A 15,993-nucleotide genomic window follows, 5' to 3' on the forward strand; every position below is an offset into this window, starting at 1 on the left:
TTTAGGTCTTGTGAAATTTTGTATATAATTACAGCTCATGTCATGGATAGAAGATCATTGGAGAGAACTTGGATGCTTTTGAAGAGGCGGGCAACAACTAATTTACAATTGAAGCCTGCAATTTTAGAGCTGGAATCACAGGTTAATCAGTTGGGTTGATAGGTTTATATTTTTCTATGTTCATGCATTTTTACTAATTTTCCTTGGGTTAGTTCTACGATGTACATCCTATAGAGTCAAATTTGCCTCATGCGCATACCTACAACTGAAACAACTTTTGTTGGTTGTGGAATTTTAAATTGTTGTCATCTCCCACTTTCATTTTTTCCTGCAACCTTCCTTCTTACTTGATCTTTCCATATTTTAACAATATAGATTTGATTCTTTAGATTTATGACTTCAATGGGTTTGAGGGGTATCTATTCTTCCACAGCCTCTCACTAGCATATCTACGTTTTAACATAGGAAACTAGGCTTGTAAATAGCCTATGATAGCGGAGTAGTTATCTTGAATAGGTGCAGTTACTTGAGAGTTTGTGCTAATAATTTGATTAACTGAGCAAGATGTATAATATGGATCTCTCCCAGCCAACTAAAAAACTATTTCATAGGAATGGAGTTAAACAAAAGTATTCATGGCGGGGTGGTTGTATACAAGCATGCCCACATGATCGCCTGTCTCATTAACACTTTGTCCCACCAAAATCCATTAGACAGAAGCCAAAAGCCTAGCCTACCACACTAGAACTAACGATGTCCTAGCAATCTGGTGTTTTTGGTGTCTTAATTTCATATGAACTTCAAAGGGTTTAGGTTTCTCATCAGGCTTAGTTTCTTATGTTAACCTTTTCTGTCCAGTGTTTATTTAATACATTTTATTGTTCTCCTATGGAATCTAATTTAATACACTTTATTGGTTTTCAATGGAATCTAACCACCTTGAATTGAATTGAATATGAATACATGAATGTCATTGAATATAAGGACATGTTATGTGAAAATTCTTGTTACGATTCATGTATTATATTTCAACAACTGAATATACAAGCATGAATGGCGTTGAATATAAAGAAATGAATATGAGAATGCCAAATTTCCATTTATGTCTTTATCATTCAATCAGTAATTCAATTCATGGTGGTCAGATTCAATCATAAAGGAAAAATGTAGTGGAAACAACTTAGTGTTTAGAATCGTGTTTATCATAATTATAAGTTTCTTCATCTCCACGAATAGATTTATAGTTAGTGCTGTCAGAAGAGGATAATCATTGATTTGGAACTTTCCTTGTATTTATTTCTAAACTCTAAAGACAAATTCCCCATCTGGGCCTCCACTCAGTTCCCTTCTTTCGCAACAAATGAATCAATTGTCTGACAAATCTAAGAGTTGTGCCTCTATTGATGGGGAAGTAGCATTGTGATTACCCACGATGTCTGCTAGAGCCATTTAATTGCAGTTCTCATATCCATTAAAACTTGATCAGTTTCAGAGGAAGTGTCAATCAGTTTTAAATAGGTTGGTTTTGGATAATGCATTAATCAGTCTAACCATTTGCAAATCCAAAACACAATTTCCCTTAATAGATTTATTTTTCAACGCTGCAAAAATTTAGTTCTTCAAACAAATGATTGATGTCACAAGGGGATTGAGGTTACATACAAACCTTACACTTGTGGACTGATAGAGGATTATAATTATTTGGGAATCTAGGCCTCCAATCTAGTGCAGGCTCTCATGCACTATAATCTCAGCCACAAATCGCCCATATCAATATTATGTGGACCATCACAGATTAATGGTGAGTAGTTTCAGTCTGAATTGATGTGAAACATCACACAATACATCCATCTCTGTAACATGTTGATTTGGATCTGTATATATGAAACTATAGAGAGTGTGAGGCTAGAATGGATTGACATTTTGGGACCAACTTGACTAGGTCCCCCTCCATGTGCACGAAGAGATCAGTCTAACACCAATCTCTCTGTTTCTTCCCTTTGGTGTTTCTCAAATAATATGTGGGCCACAATAAGGGCACTAATGACATATTTTGCATAGATGATAGAGAGGTCTAGCTACCACCCTTATTCCAAAAAATTAAGCCATCCTAAACTTTGGTGGAAGAAGCTAACATACCTGGGAAATCTAAAGTTGTTGAACTCATTTCAATTATATACTTGGGGAATATTCTAGGATCTTAAGAACAACATTGAGATCAAACAATTGCTTATCTAAATTGTAAATTCCAGGAACATCTTGAAATTCCAAAGACAACAGCAAAGTCAAACAATTGACCTTGCTTCTGTTTATCATATTTAAGGATATTCCCAAAATATTCCATCTAGATAAGGATGCCTATCTAAAGCTTATGGAGTTTAAGTGGCTCCACATATGGCACTCATTGTGAGAGAAAGGAGAAGGGATGTCATCAACAGGGTTAAAATGGCTTTAGAATGTTGTATTTTAACTACTTTTTGATTTTTTTCTCTGAATATTTTCTGGGTAGATTTTGTCCAAAATTGAGTAGATGTTTGTTAAAATTATAAGTTTGAGTGGTTTAATTTGTACAATCTAGATGATTTAAGGGTTTTTTAGAGTGTGGAATTTATTTATTTAGTCAAATAAATAAATATTAGGAATTTTATTTATGTGGATGCTAGTTAGGAAGATGATTACCAATATCAGCCAAGACAACTCAATTTGAGCATGTACTCATGTTCTACACAGGAATTGTGGATGATATTGGTTTAACTGAAAGTAGGATTATGCATTAATTTCATTGAACCAATGCTATTTCCAAGTTGAAAAAAAGGTGCAGTACAAGTTTCAATGTTGAAAATGGTAATCAATAATACGTGGGATGTTGCCTTTGTAAGAATTAAACATTGATGGGAGTTTGAGGTGATTATGTTCCAGCCACCTATAGATCTCAGTCAAGTATTGTCTTTTTCTTTCGTTCTTCAGTCCCTCTGGTCCATGTTATTTAGTATCATTTCAAATTCAAATATTTAGGACCTACACTAATACTAGTTAGATGAATGAGAGTAACTCAAATTTTTATATTAGGAATTTTATTTATGTGGATGCTAATAATGAGATCCATGTATACTAAATTACATATATACATTTGAGTAATATATTCTTAGTACCCAAACTAATAGTAATCAAGTGTCAAGAGAAACCCAAGTGATATTGTTGTTGTGCATATCAATATTCAGAAAAGGAAACACATGCTCAAGCATTGCTATCCAAACTTATGTATACCCTAGATCGCCATATAAGTGAGAACCTTGGGTGGGTTTTACTTTGGAAAATTGACTTATTTAATTGAAATTTCATTTTAGGGATTTTATCCATGGGGTTAGTGATGTCAACTAGTGGAGGGTTTACCATAGAAAGAGACCCTAACTACCTAAAATCTTATTTATGGAAAATCCTTTTTAGATATGGGGATCTTTTACTTTTTGAGGTGGGGATATAGGAATTGTGCTAATCATTATTTTACATTCTTCATGTAATAGCATTTGGTGCATTAACGTTTCTGCAATAGTTTAATACATGCCATGGGATGCCATTGTTGTTCTAGAATGGTGCATTAATGGAGGGAGAAAACACAATATCCATGTTGAAAGAGTGAAAAGCCTTGATTTAGTTAGTGAACTTGACACGATAATAGCCTTATGGGGAGAGTGTTGAGCCAAATTCACATGATTTCCCCTTGGGGTGAGTGTTGATACAATGACCAAGATACTTTATCTACCCACTAGTTAGTGAAGATGATTACTAATATCATGCAAGATAGGTCGATTTGAGCATGTACTCATGTTTTGCACAGGCATTGTGGATGACACTGGTTTACCTGAAAGTAGGATCATGCATTAATTTCATTGAACCAATGTTATTGCTAAGTTGAAAAAAGGGTGCAGTACAAGTTTCAATATTGAAAATGTTAACCAATCATATGTTGGATGCTTCCTTTCTAAGAATCAAACATTTATTAGAGTTCAAGGTGATTCTGTTCCAACCACCTATAGTTCTCAGTCAATTATTGCCTTGAGATTTCATTCTTCAGTCCCTCGGGTCCACCTTATTTAGTATCATTTCAAACATTTGTACAAACTTTGTCACTTGATAGGTATGGTTAGCCTTGGAGGCAAATGACCCAAAAAATAGGATCCAAATATGCCCCAAAGTCTCCAAGTGTGCTTTAAGATCACGCAAAGTGATCCAAAAATGCTCTTCGAGTCTTCAAAAGTGCTTAAAGTCATCCATCGATCAAAATCTGTGCAAGAGGAGAGCCCTTGGAAGGGTGGAAATACACTATCGGAGGCAAAAACACTTCAAACACCATGAAAACCCATTACCGCAGGCTTAAACTGGGCATTGCACAGCCACCGTTAGATCTAGCCGATCAACGGCATAGATCTAACGGAAAATCACATATCGGCTGGGCAGAGGGGACAGTCTAAAGGCGGGCGCATGACACCGTCAATCAACGATCACCGATGATTGGATCGGCGGGTCGCATCGACGGGAAGCACATGTTCCATTATATAAAAGACCGAGGAACAAGCGACTCGTGATTGCGATTTATCGCATCGCAATATCGCTATCAGCGCCAACCTAGGGGCGAGGCCTAGTCACGGGCATATGTACGACCCAATGAGCTAGACCCGACATAATTATATGCGATAAATGGATATATTTTCAAATCCGCGGAAGGCCATTTTATGTGTTTTTCGTGTATTTTCGTTACATAACGAAAATACAAAGGGAGCATTGGCCTACAGCGATAGCGATACAGCGCCGACCCGAAAGGGTTCGGGAATGATATTATATAATATTTGAAGTCTGCCGCCTGGCCATTTTTAATGCATTTTTCATATATTTCGTTATTTAACGAAATTCACAGGAACCTTGGCAGCGCCAATAGCGATGAAGTCCAGACCCGATGTGTTTCAGAGGTGAAATATATATATATATATATATATATATATATATATATATAGATATATGTTTTTAGGTCCACAAAGGCCGATTTTTCATGTTTTTAAGGTTTTTGCCATATTGCAAAAATACGAAGGGAACAAAGGGACCAGGCCATTTGCGATAGGCGACAGCGACCCAAAGGGCGGACCCGATGGGTAAATAAACCATTTTTGAGGACTTTTAAAGTCCGAAAGGAATAGACATTGGCGGGAGTTTACAGCATTATAGTGTTTTCTGTGTAAAACATAAAACACTCATTATTAAACATTTTGAAGAGAAACCGAGGCCGAGAAGCATCTACAGTGCAACACAGCATGCCCAACTAGCCCGAAACAGAAATATCATGGGCATCTACAGCACAACACAGCCTGAATCAGATACATCATGGAGCAGCACAGCGTGACACAGCCAAAAACAACGAAGAGATTGTGGGCATCTCTATCAAGAGAGAGCTCCCTGCCAGCGCACCCAAAATATCTGAATGCGGTTATTCCTCTGTCAAAAGGAGAAAAACCTCCAAGTCATGCTTGCCTTCAGGGAATCAAACAGTTAAACAAGAGAGTGATCGATTAAGACCTCTCAAGCCTCAGAAGGTTGATATCATTGTAAAGGATATAAATAGTTGAAAACAAGATGTAATACAGGTTCAAGCCTTTGGAGACTATGGAGACTCTACTCCTCTAGCTTCTCATCTGCATTCTTTAGTAATACATGCTTCTTTTGATGGTATATGTTCAATGTCCATTTCTCTTTTGTTCTATGCTTGCACTTGAACAGTTTGTTCATGTTTTCTGTGTGTCTGAGGCCAGATAACTGTCATCTTATCTCTGCTTTGATATATTAGATTTGCAAGCTTCTTTGCTGCCTGTAGCTAGCCATTTATATGTGTTATTATATATGCATCTTCTAGTACAGTCAGTAAGCTCATTTGCTGCTTGTAGCTAGCCATTCACATATCTTCATGTATGCAATCTGCTAATACAGTTAGTATTCTCCATCTATTCATTAAATCTACAAACTATTGAGCATTAGTGGTCTAAAGCCTTGTGTTGTTGAGAGTGTTCATGCATGTCTTGAGTGAGAATAGAGCTAAAATGGTCATCTGACTTGTTCCAAACCATCATCCATTCCAATAGTTCAAAGAACAATATTGAAGATTATATGTTACCAGGCATCTCCGAGCTACAACCTAGGAGAGTTTCCTGGAGTGCTAACAGGTACTCCAATAATAAATTTAGCACAAGAACAACACTTGCAGATTCAACATGTATGATTAGAAATTTTGCACGAGTCCTTCCTATTATCACTTTTTACTTATTTGATGCATGTGAAAGAACTGTTTAGGTTGACCCAAAGTAACCACTAGTACAACTACTGAATTTACACCATATGCAAATACTAAACACTATTAATGGTAAAATAATTGACTCTTTTATTATTCAAGGCATCCATTGTATTTATATATTGTTCATAAACATCAAAATTTTAATAATGGGAGTGAAAAAACATCTTGCACAAAGAAATAATTATATCATACTAGCAAGACAAGAAACTTCAAATTATTAATGACACCATTATGCAGAGATGCGGATAATAGGAATTTAACGCATGCCTCAATATTGACAGAATATAAAAAATTGAATGGTTGGTTTCTTGTAAATGTACTCCAAAACATGTTATAGTGTGATATGTGTATGCACATATTTTCTCAAGCTCCACAAAAGAGAAGGTTTGAGAACTAAGGAAGCTCCACACAGATTGATGGTGAGTAGTTTCAGCTTGAGTTGATGTGAAACTTCACACAATACATACATTTGTGTAACATGCTGATTTGGATCTGTATATCTGAAACTATAGAGAGTGCGAGGATAAATGGATTGATAGGATCTATACACCACTACAAACATTTTGGGACCAACTTGACTAGGGCCCACTCCATGTGCATGAATAGATCAGTATAACACCAATCTTTCTGCGTCCTCCTTTTGTTGTTTCTCATATAATATGTGGGCCACAATAAGGGAACTAATGACATATTTTATACAAATGATAAAGAGGTTTAGTTTCCACCCTTAAATCATGAATTCCATAAAATTAAGCCAGTTAAAATTTGGTGGAATAAGCTAACATACATGGCCAATCTAAAGTTGTTGAATTCATTTCAATTCTAGATTTGGGGAATATTCTAGAATCTTAATAACAACATCAAGAGCAAACAATTACTTATCGAAATTGTAAATTCCTCAAACATCCTGAAGCCCTATCCCCTGACCTAAAATCCATGAACCCCCTAAGCCTTAACCCCGTATCCTCTTAATTTGTGATCATTAACCCCTAACCCCCACTAGTGCATATGGGTGGAAAATCCAAAGTCATACTTTGATAGGTCAGTCATACTGTTGGATTTTACTTGCAAATATTTTTTGTATTTAAAAAAAAAAAATTAAAAAAAAAAAACCGACATTTGTCAGATATCCATGTCACACGGAATGAGTCGATCTTGCGGACAAGATAGACCTTCCTAGAATCTAAAGAAGACCTAATGAGAAGCAAACCAATCACACACTATCTTTCTCTAAATATGCTTTTATAAACAAAGGCAAACAAGTGTTTTAGGCCTACCTTAGGTCCAACGCAAGTTTGTGGAAGCCTTCGCTCCTTCGGTCCAAATGAGCTCCCTTGTCGCGAATCTGCAAGCACAACAAGCAAACAAATTAAATAGCACCTGAAAAGCCAATATCATAAAACATATTTAACATGAAAGTCAAGGAATTCATGAAACAAATGACATGAGACAATTGTTGAGAAAAATGAGTCTGATTGTATTAATTCAAATCAAGAAGAACTTTACAACCTGTGCCTTGACGCTGTACAAGCTCCTCCCAGGGTCCAGCAAGAAGTCTCCTCTACTTTGACAAGTTTCACTCTCTTCCCAATGAAGCCAAAAAGGTATGTGATCTCTCCTCTTAAGCTCAACTAGGAAGTCTTAATTTCACCAGCATTTACCCTCAAAAATGTTCAGCTTCTAACCTCCCCAGCAACCAGCCCAATGCCTGAATTTATAGTGCAATGGAGGGAAGTTACTAGGTCCTCTTTCAAAGGGATAAAGCCCTCCTTCAAAGGGATAGCTCCTCTCATCAAGGGATTAGCTCCTTCTCTTTTGGGATGCATGAACCACCTAAGAGCGCCCAATCCATGTCAAAATTCCTTCTAGAATCATCTAGAATTAACCCAAAGTGAGTTTTTTAGAATAAATTTGCGCCTTTTTGACTTTCACAGGGGTCCGCACCCACACCTTTAGGGACAAAGCGGGCAGGTCCGCAGTTTTTGTAAACAGGAGGTGCGGGACCGCAGGCAACAGTGAGAGAAAGTGCGGAACCAGAGCTTTGTTGATTTTCAATGTCTTTCTCTCATTTTCAAAGCTTGACTTGAAGAGTTGAGGTCTGAGACTTGCTTAGGAGGACAGTACAAGTGGTGATAGACCCATACTGACTGCAAATAATCATGGTGATGATATTTTTGTGTAACAATCCAACAAAACAATTATCTTAGGATATCCTATGATAATTTATTCAGATATTTGACAATACTTTTGTTGGTCAAATATGCAACGACAATTGAATGTTCGTCAAATATTCGACATTTGACTAGGTCAATTATCTATCTATTGGAATATTGACAATTGACAAAGTCTGGATTTTAGACATCTTTGGTTCATTTCTTTTGAGTTATTTTTCGTAGAACCCACAGTAATAACCATATTTTGTGAATGTTTCAAATCCCAACAGGGATCCATCATCAGAACAATTTTTGAATGTTAATAGTAGAAGAGCTAAATGAGAGGTTAAATAGTCAAGTCTGTAGCTCTTCTTGCTATCTTCATTCTGAATTTTTCGAGTAAAATTATCTCACTCCATTTATCCCCTCCGTATAAGGAAATAATTCTGGATTTTAGACATCTGTGGATTTTGAGTGAAATGAACCACAAATGTCTAAAATCCAGAATTATTTCCCTGTACAGAGGGGATACATGGAGTGAGATCATTTTACTTGAAAAATTCATAATGAAGATAGCAAGAAGAGCTGCAGACCTAACTATTTAACCTCTCATTTAGCTCTTCTACTATCAGCGTTCAGAAATTGTCATGATGATGGATACCTGTTTGGATTTGAAACGTTGACATAATATGGTTATTACTGTGGGTTCTCCAAAAAATAACTCAAAAGAAATGAACCACAGATGTCTAAAATCTAGAATTATTTTCCTATACGGAGGGGATACATGGAGTGAGATCATTTTACTAGAAATATTCATAATGAAGATAGCAAGAAGAGCTGCAGACCTAACTATTTAACCTCTCATTTAGCTCTTCTACTATCAGCATTCAGAAATTGTCCTAATGATGGATCCTTGTTGGGATTTGAAACGTTGATAGAATGTTATTACTGTGGGTTCTCCGAAACCTAACTCAAAATAAATGAACCACAGATGTCTAAAATCCAAAATTATTTCCCTGTACAGAGGGGATACATGGAGTGAGATCATTTTACTCGAAAAATTCAGAATGAAGATAGCAAGAAGATTTGCAGACCTAACTATTTAACCTCTCATTCAGCTCTTCTACTATCAGCATTCAGAGATTGTCCTAATGATGGATCTATGTTGGGATTTGAAACGTTGACAGAATATGGTTATTACTGTGGATTCTCCAAAAAATAACTCAAAAGATTGACAAAGTCAATACTTTTCTAGTTGGACAACATCTCTCTGGTCAACATCCATCCAAATTTCAATAGAATGACTATTTTTTTCATAATACAAAAAAAAAAAAAAATCTAATTGCATTACAAATAATTGAACACCCATACACAAAAGCTAAGGTCAATTTGTGATTAAAAATAATGTTGATTTTGGTTAAGGTTTTATATAATTAAGAAACTTGTTCAAAACCATAAAGGTGGTTGTCCACATTGGTGAAACAACTTTCCTTTCATCACTAACTTGCACCACCCTTATAATGCATATACACATCCTAATGGAGTACGTATGACTGCCAATAAACCATCAAAACCTAGATTAGAGCCCTTGAAATTAGTTTGGTCTAAGTCTTAAGAAAACCATAAGGCATCAATCACAACTTCCAAGGATAGGATGATGATGATGATAAAGATTGTGGTGGTTACAATGACATTGATGATGATAACAATGATTATGATGATGATGATGCTAATGACCTTGGCCAATCTTCTCCCTTTTTAAATGTCATCATTGTCATAATCATAATCATTATCTTTAACATCATCATCCAAGTCATCATCATATGATGATCATTATCATCATTGTCATTTAATTTTGAGGATTTCCCATCATATATTGCAAGTTGGATGTCATAGGACATGGTTCCCCCACTTTCTATATGATTTTTTAAAGGATATTTTTAATTTTTGATTGTCATCTCAACCCCTATGACTCTTATCACATCGATCATTTCCCAACTAAGATATCTTGATCTATATGTAATTCATGGATGTATCATTGGTTTTATGACAACTTTCCTTGTCCATCTAGGACGCTAGGTGTAGGAAGAGGTTGCTTTAGCTATCGCATTTAGTTTGATATGTATGATCCATATGTATATGATATCTCCGATGTGTATTATTTTTGTTGTGATCACTTAAGAATTATATTCTAACTCTTTATGCTTTGGCTATAAGCTCTAAGCTTAGTTGTTCCATGTTGTTACTTTCCAGTGACTCTTCATTAATGACGTAACATAGTACCATCCTTAATTCAAGGAGATCATAATGATATACTTGTTTTTTTCTTATGATTAGGCTGAGCCTAAGTGAGGGCTAGCCTCTTTATTGGATAGAGGAAGATTGATCTACCCACAATAGGATGTTATTAACCATGACTGTGTGAGGCCTAGTCAAGCTTGGATGCCCCTTGGGATAGTTAATTCCCCCAAAGTGGCTTCCATCATGTTATCACTTAGGTTGTCCCTAAAGCTCCTTAAAGGGATACGGCCGAGGTAACCACAAACCAATCTTTGGGCTGCAGGTCCTAGCCTACCTACAGTCAGAGAGGGCTCTCTCTTTATGATTTAGCTTTGTTGAAGATGATATTAGGCTAGCTATTGAGTTCAAAGGGTTTTGTTTATGTTTGGTGGGAAGGAGGATGCTTTCAAGCAGAGAGGCAAAGCATAGTGTGGTAAGTTTCAAACCATTGGGCGTGGAGTCATGGAGTAAGACTGCTGGTGCGTTTTCTTGGTGACAAGAGGAATGAGGAGCAAGGTAGCTGCTCATGAAACAACATTTAAGCTTAAAGGTATGGAATAAGAACTAAGGAAAAGAGAGGCAATTCAGAGTCTCTTAATCAGATTAGCAGAAAGAAGATGAATAAACCTTATCTAGGAGAAACTAAGAATTCTTAGATAACATTCATTCATATGTGAAATAGAGCAAACATGAGCCATAAAAGGAAATCATATTTATGCCTAAATCAAGAGGAAAACATTTAGAAGCCACAGAAACTGAGCACAGAGTGCATTTAAGCAAATTGTAAACTAATCTTTTGTTCTGTGACCTGAGCATATATGAAATGAAAATAACAGAGATAAGGAACACTTATTGATTCATATCACAGCACATGAATTCCACATTCACTTCTTCAGAACCAGTAACAACACATCAGACAGTCCATTCTCCAAGCTTTGAGCAGTCTTCGATTATAGAAAATAACAGGTATACAGTGCGAGTCTCTCTTGGAGTACATTAACCAACCGACCCTTAAAACAGTGCAGAGGGTGGTATATATAGGGAAAATATCCCAAAATATCTATTACAGCAGATCTTAAACAGATCTGAGGGAAATGAGTGCTTTCTAATCTAAGTTATCCTGAAATAAATGCATAATGATCTATCTAAGTGCTGCGCTGGGCAGCTGCCTCAAAAATGAGTTGAAATCTGTCCTTATGGCTCTCTTCTATTCATTTAGCCATAATTGTGCTTTGGGCTCTGATCCACTGATCTTATGTGGCTTTAAATGCTTTAATCACTGATCTGAGAGCCTTAAATGGATTAGAGTTGTTTTGTTGACTTTGTTGGGGGGCTCTTTAATGTTTTCCTGCTTCGGGCCGCTGATATATCTTCACTGATACACTTTGCTGCTTTCTGATACTCTGACAAGAATCTGGGCTTTATCTTTCCTCTGATACTCTTTGCCGCTTCAATTGGGCCACTTTTCTCTGCCCTGATATACTTGAAACTGTCAAATCGCCTCTTTCTGTCCTTTCAAGGCAAAAATAACTGTTGTTGATGTCCTCCGTGGCCTTTGGAATGCTATCGGCGCATGGCCGATCAAAATAATGCTAGACCTGAAGAAAACCGCCAAACAGAGGAGGATTTAATGTTGTTGACTGTGCTGAGGCCGAGACTGGCTTTCTGGAGCAAAACAGGGCTTTGGAGCGATCCAAAATGGTTAAGGAAACCATGATTTCCCTTTATACCTGGGCGGGCACGGGCGCCGCACAGAAAACATTTAAATGGCCCTTTTATTATAAACAAGCGGAATGCCATAAAAACATGAATTTTCATGGAAAAACGGGCAAATAGCGACATTGTTCATTGAATTAAATCGTGGTTGTTGGATCCGGCGTGGGCTGATCCAACGGCCCAGATCTCATCGCCATATCGCATCGGGGAGGACCGGGGGGCGGCACATAACAATCGCCGAAACGCGCGGACCCGAAATGCTTATAGGCCCTTTCTTTATTTGAATCGGGTCCGGTCCATCGGCGATGTCAATCGGCGGATTTAATAAAAAATGGTTAGCGGACCTGATATTTATATATGCTGCAGTTTGTTATATTTCATCTCCGCCCCGTCGGAGCCTTCCCTTTTCACTGTGCAACGCCCCCTTACGGACCCGAAATCCTTTATACGCCGCGCCTTAATAAAATTTCGGCTCCGCTGGTCGGAGCCATATACAAGGGGTGATCGCCGATATAATATGGGTCGTTGATCTGGGGCCCAAAAATGGATGGCTGCGATTAATTCGGGAATTCGCTATCGGCGGGGTCATGGGGCTGCCACATAGAAACGCCGAAATGTGGCGGACCCGATATGCTTTTACCAGTCCACTTTATATGTTTTCGGGTCCGGCCCATCGGCATTATGCCCCATGCCTTGAGACTTAGCCATTTCGCTTATATATGCCACTGCCCCCTCCCGATAGCGATATCGCATCGGAGGGGGATCAAATATATCCTTTTCTCATCGGGGCATGCATTTTATTAAAATGCAAAGGAAACATGAATTCGGAGGAGTTATATATGGTGTTTGAACATATGATTGCCCCCTCCCGATAGCGATATTGCATCGGAGGGGGACCAAAAGGACCCATTTCTCTTCGGAGCCATTATTTATTCAAAAATGCAAGTCTTTTGAATTCAGAGGGGATAACCTTTATGCTTTTGCTTGGATTCTAAGGCATCGAAAGCGGTCCGATAGCCTAAAAAGGGAGGATTTTATCATTTTTTGAAGGTTTTTCATGGTTTTTGCATGTTTTGCATATTCTTATGCCTTGGAAGGAGTCCAAAGGCACTTAGGAGGAAAGTGATGTGGTTTTGAGAGGGGTTTCATGGCCAAAGAGGGTTTCATGCCTTATAAAGGCAAACCAAGGTCAAAGGGGTGATTTTTAAACATGTGAAGGGGAAATATGCAAATGTTATGAAACCAGCTCACAAAAAGATAGAAAAGAGAGATCCACGCCTTAGAATTCAACCTCTTCGAGGGGGAAACCTCCTTTACATTACATAAATGAACAATTCTTGGATGATACAAATGACAAAACCTCCTTTCTATATATAGGAGTCTAAGGAGTCACAATATAATCCAGCCGACCTAACAATAATAATATAAAGCCACAAAAATAACAATAGAGGGATTCTATGGGGCACAGAAATAACAATATGTGGGTAATAGGGGCACAACAATATAAATAAGGGGTATAACTACAATAGTAATGGGGTAATCACTAGTATTATAGGGACCCAACATGCCCCTCTCCTTCAAAAAAGTGTTGTCCTCAACGCTTGAGCAGTTCTGGATACTTCTGCATAAAATTCTCATCCTCCCATGTGGAATCTTCAGCGGATAAGTTCTTCCACTTGATAAGATACTCTGAAATTGATCGATTTCGTAGCTGTCGAGTTCTTGTTTCTGTGACTGCTTTCGGTTCCAATATAATTTTTCCTTCCTCGTCAAGTTCTGGCAATATTGTTTGAACTGGGAGCTTGTCGCCTATAACCTTCTTTAAACATGAAACATGGAAAACTGGGTGCAATCGAGAAGCTGCAGGAAGCTCCAATTTGTATGCCATAGTACCAATCTTTTCCAACACCTTGTACGGACCATAATACTTTGGTGATAATTTATTATCCTTCTTAGCTTGCTTTAGGGACATTTGCTTATATGGTTGTAGCCGTAGGAATACCCAATCACCTACATCAAAACTTCTTTCACTGCGATGTTGATCTGCCTGTTGTTTCATTCTATTTTGTGCCAACACGAGGTTATCCTTTAAGAGTTGGAGGACTTGTTGTTGATGTTCGATGTGATGTTCCACTGCCTGAACCTTAGAATTTTCTCTTAAATATGATGTGATGGATGGTGGTTGATACCCATAAAGTGCCATAAATGGGGTCATTTTTGTTGCTGTATGGAAGGAAGTGTTATACCACCATTCAGCCAGAGGCAACCATTTGACCCATTGTGTCTGTTTATCAGATACAAAGCAACGAAGATATCCTTCCAAACATTTGTTTACTATCTCAGTTTTCCCATCAGATTGAGGATGATAAGATGAGCTATGAGCTAACTGAGTACCAAGACAAGAAAATAATTCTGTCCAAAAATTTCCAGTGAAAATGGGATCTCTGTCACTTACAATAATCTTTGGGTTTCCATGTAGCTTTTGAACTGTTTCCATAAATGCAGTAGAAACTGTACTGGCTTTAAATGGATGTGATAATGCACAAAAGTGTGCATACTTGGTAAGTCTGTCAACTACCACCATGATGACACTCTTTCCCTCAGACTTGGGTAAACCTGTGATAAAATCCATTGAAACCTCCTCCCAACGTTGGCTTGGAATGGATAAAGGTTGTAATAGACCCGGTGTCTTAATTGTTTCAACTTTATTTTGTTGGCAAACCAAACATTCCGCCACAAACTTTTGAATATCTGATTTAAGGCCATCCCAAAAAAATTCCTTCTTAACCCTGTGGTAAGTTTTTAAAAATCCTGAGTGCCCTCCTAAGGGAGAAGTGTGCAATTCCATAAGAATCTTTTGTTTTAGCTGGGAATTCTTACAGAGGTATAAGCGATCTTTGTACCATAACGAATCATTTTGCCAGCTAAATGTATCAGAAGTACTGGAATCTTGTTGTAGCTTTCGAATAAGTGCCCACACTTCTTCGTCATTCTTCCATTCCTCCTTTGCTTCGTTTATCCAATCTGGTTGGATAATAGAAATGGCACACAACAATGCTTCCACATCCTCATCCTTTCTTGAGAGTGCATCTGCCACCACATTTTGCTTCCCTTTTTTGTAGATGATTTCAAAGTCATAACCCAACATCTTTGTGACCCACTTTTGTTGCTCTTCAGAGGATAATCTTTGTTCTAAAAAGTATTTAAGGCTATCATGATCCGTTTTTACCTTGAAGTGTCTTCCCATTAGGTAGGGTCGCCATTTCTTAAGTGCATGGAGTATTGCCAACATTTCCTTCTCATAAATAGCTTTGCTTAAAAACTTTCCCTTGATTGGACGACTTTCAAAAGCAATGGGTCTTTCATCTTGCATTAGAACAGCACCAATTCCATTTCCTGAAGCATCACATTCCACAATAAAGGTTTTTGTGAAGTCCGGTGTAGCTAAGACCGGTGCTTGGCACATTGCCTCTTTAAGATGTTTAAAGGCCTTTGTTGCTTCCGGAG

Source organism: Pinus tabuliformis, chromosome 6 (assembly GCF_031772625.1).
Source record: "Pinus tabuliformis cultivar Carrire ecotype Pingquan chromosome 6, CPIR1, whole genome shotgun sequence".
In the NCBI taxonomy this organism is placed as follows: Eukaryota; Viridiplantae; Streptophyta; class Pinopsida; order Pinales; family Pinaceae; genus Pinus; species Pinus tabuliformis.